This window comes from Muntiacus reevesi, chromosome 15 (assembly GCF_963930625.1).
Source record: "Muntiacus reevesi chromosome 15, mMunRee1.1, whole genome shotgun sequence".
Taxonomy (NCBI): domain Eukaryota; kingdom Metazoa; phylum Chordata; class Mammalia; order Artiodactyla; family Cervidae; genus Muntiacus; species Muntiacus reevesi.
Window position 1 is genome coordinate 26,812,310 of NC_089263.1, and position 3,737 is coordinate 26,816,046.

General features: G+C 41.8%; 1 pseudogene; it reads right to left on the reverse strand.

Annotated features, from left to right (window-relative positions):
- Nucleotides 1-1,734: 1,734 nt before the first annotated feature.
- On the reverse strand, nucleotides 1,735-1,861 carry LOC136147722 (U4 spliceosomal RNA; annotated as a pseudogene).
- Nucleotides 1,862-3,737: the final 1,876 nt, after the last annotated feature.

The window sequence follows — 3,737 nt, forward strand, 5'->3', positions numbered from 1 at the left end:
TACACACACACACATACACACACACACACACACACACACACACACACACACACACACACAAATGTCCTGTTCCTTTCTGCTCCACAACACCATAGGGTATTAGTATCATTACTGTTCCCTTTTCCTGTAATATCTGTCTGCCTTTGTCAAGCCCACAGGACAATGATGCCTGGTGTCAGTCCAGTGCGATGACATCAAGCTAAATATCCTCTCAACAAAAACGAGCAGGTTTTCAGACTTGTGGTAATTCATTTCCACCTCTCCAAAAATGTCCACACACTTCATATCTACAGGCTTGTTAATCAGGTTGTCTGCATCAATAAATTCATCAAATGAGCTACATCTAAAAGATCCACTGTTTTATAAACTCTTCATTTTGAAACAATTACAGATTCAGGAGAAACTGCAAAGCAATGTACAGGGAAGTTTCATGTTGCCTTCACCCTGCCTACACTGAGGTCAACACCAAACACATCGCCAGGACACTGCTACCAAAAATGCACACTGGACCACCAGAGACTGTCTGGATTTCATGAGCTGTCTGTGCACGGGTGCCTGCTCTATGCTGCTTGTTTTAACCACAACCACCACCATCCCCCAAGATACTCACTCACACTCGGCCTTTCCCACAGGGCTCCCTCCTGTCAGCCCTTCATAACCACACCCATCCTGTGCCCCACTCCCTGACCCGGCAACTAGTGATCTGATCTTCATCTCTGTAATTACATTACTTCACGAATATTACATACATGTAATCACAAGGTATTTAAGCTTTCAGAACTGGCTTTTTTCACTTGGCACAGTTTCCCTGAGATTTCCGCAAGCAGCTGCACATCCCAGTGGCTCGTTCCCTCTTGGTGCTGAGTGGTGTCCAGGGTACGGATGGATCACAGTCTGCTCAACCATCACTCACTGAAGGATACCGTCATGGGCAAACCCGCTATGAGTGTCTGTGTACCAATCCCAGCATGGAAATAACTCCTCACTTCTCTGGGATAAATGCCCAAGAATTCAAAAGCTGAGTCCCTACAGTGAATCCATGTTTAGCTCTGAAAGGAACTACCCACCTATTTTCCAGGGAAGCTGTACCACTTTACATCCTCACAGCAATGACTGAGGAATCCAGACGCTCTGCGTCTTCAGTATTGTCCACAGGTTACCCTTTAGCCACTCCGATGACTAAGTGTGTAATGGTATCTTAGATGGTTTTTGTTTACATCTGCGTCTTCAGTATTGTCCACAGGTTACCCTTTAGCCACTCCGATGACTAAGTGTGTAATGGTATCTTAGATGGTTTTTGTTTACATTTAGTTTACATTTCCCTAATGGCTAATGATAAACAGCTTGTCAGGTGTGTGTGGTTTTTTTTTTTTGGCCACACCACAAGATCTTCATTCCTGATCAGGAACTGAACCCGGGCTCTTGGCCCTGAAAGTACAAAGTCCTAACCACTGAACTGCCAGGAAATTCCCCCATTTTCCCAACAAATTTTTCTTTTCTGTTATTTTGAGAGTTCTTTAAACAGTCTAAATATAAGCACTTTGTTGGATTCCTGGTTTGCAAACACTTTTTTTCTGGTAAACAGCTTATCTGAATCCTTTCAACAGACTCTTTTCCAGAGCAAAGGCTGTTTTGATGAATTTAAACTTATCAATTTTTCCCTCTTATGAATCACACTTTTGGTATCAAGTTTAAGAGTTCCCAGCCCTGTTCTAAGTCCTGAAGATCTTCTCTTACATTTTCTTCTAGAAGTTCTATAGTTTTACGTTTTACATTTAAGTTTGTCTATCTTTTTTTTTCTATTAGCAATAATCGCACCTCATAAACCTCACTGGTTACGATACTGCCACTGTGCAAAGCTTGTCTATCATTCTTCAGTTCAGTTCAGTCCCTCAGCTGTGTCTGACTCTTTGTGAACCCATGGACTGCATCACACCAGGCTTCCCTGTCTACCACTAACTCCCAGAGCTGGCTCAAATTCATATCCATTGAGTTGGTGATGCCATCTCATCCTCTATTGCCCCCTTCTCCTCCTGCCTTCAATCTTTCCCAGCATCAGGGTCTTTTCTAATGAGTCAGTTCTTCGCATCAGTTGGCCAAAGCATTGGCTTCAGCTTCAGCATCAGTCCTTCCAATGAATAATCAGGGTTGATTTCCCTTAGGATTGACTGGTTTGATCTCCTTGCTATCCAAGGTACTCTCAAGAGTCTTCTCCAACATCTCAGTTCAAAAGCATCAATCTTCAGCACTCAGCTTTCTTTATGGTCCAACTCTCACATCCATACATGACTACTGGAAAAACCATGACTTTGACTTTGTGGGCAAAGTAATGTCTCTGCTTTTTAATATGCTAAGTTTGTCATAACCTTTCTTCCAAGGAGCAAGTGTCTTTTAATTTCATGGATGTAATCACCATCTGCAGTGATTTTGGAGCCCAAGAAAATAAAGTCTGTCACTGTTTCCATTGTTTCCCCATCTATTGGCCATGAAGTGATGGGACCAGATGCCATGGTCTTCATTTTTTGAATGTTGAGTTTTATGACAGCTTTTTCATGCTCCACTTTTAGTTTCATCAAGAGGCTCTTTAGTTCTTCTTCACTTTCTGCCATAAGTGTGGTGTCATGTGCATATCTGAGGCTATTGATATTTTTCCCAGCAATTTTGATTCCAGCTGTGCTTTATCCAGCCTGGCACTCCGCATGATGCGTATAAGTTAAATAAGCACGGTGACAACATACAGCCTTCACATACTTTTTCCCAATTTGGAATCAAGTCTGTTGTTCCATGTCCAGTACTGACTGTTGCTTCTTGATCTGCATACAGATTTCTCAGGAAACAGGTAAGGTGGTCTGGTATTCCCATCTCTTCAAGAATTGAACAGATTTCTCAGGAGACTGTTGAGGTGGTCTGGTATTCCCATCTCTTGAAGAATTTCCCATCTCTTGTTTGTTGTGATCCACAAGTCAAAAGCTTTAGTGTAGTCAATGAAGCAGAAGTAGATGTTTTCCTAGAATTCTCTTGCTTTTTCTATGATCCAACCGATGTTGGCAATTTGATCTCTGGTTCCTCTGCCTTCTCTAAATCCAGCTTGAACATCTGGAAGCTCTCGATTCACATACTGTTGAAGCCTAGCTTGGAGAATTTTCAGCATTACTTTGCTAGTGTGTGAGATGAGTGCAATTGTGTGGTAGTCTGAACATTCTTTGGCATTGCCTTCCTTTGGGATTGGAATGAAAACTGACCTTTTCCAGGCCTGTGGCCGCTGCTGAGTTTTCCAAATTTGCTGGCATATTGAGTACAGCACTTTCACAGCATCATCTTTTAGGATCTGAAATACTCAACTGGAATTCCATCACCTCTGCTAGCTTTGTCCATAGTGATGCTTCCCAAAGCCCATCCTCATTTTTAAACTACCCAAATGGATAAGTTACACCTCTCTCAGAGAAAATAGTTCTAAAGCAAAGATGCAATTTGAACTTGTGGGAACAGTTTTAGTTTAGTTGAGAAAGTTGCCCTTATCTGATGACTTAACTTTTAAACAGTCATTAAAAAATGAGTCATCTTCTCATCATATGAGTTTTTGCCTCAACCTAAACGTAACAGCAAACAAATTGGGTGCAGTTGCTCCATCTTTTCCTAGGTTTTTTACATATCATCAAAGACCATTAAGCAGTTCTGAAGAAATAGCATACAAATATCCAGGCCTCTTTTCTCCATTCCCATCCTCAGTGTGTGTT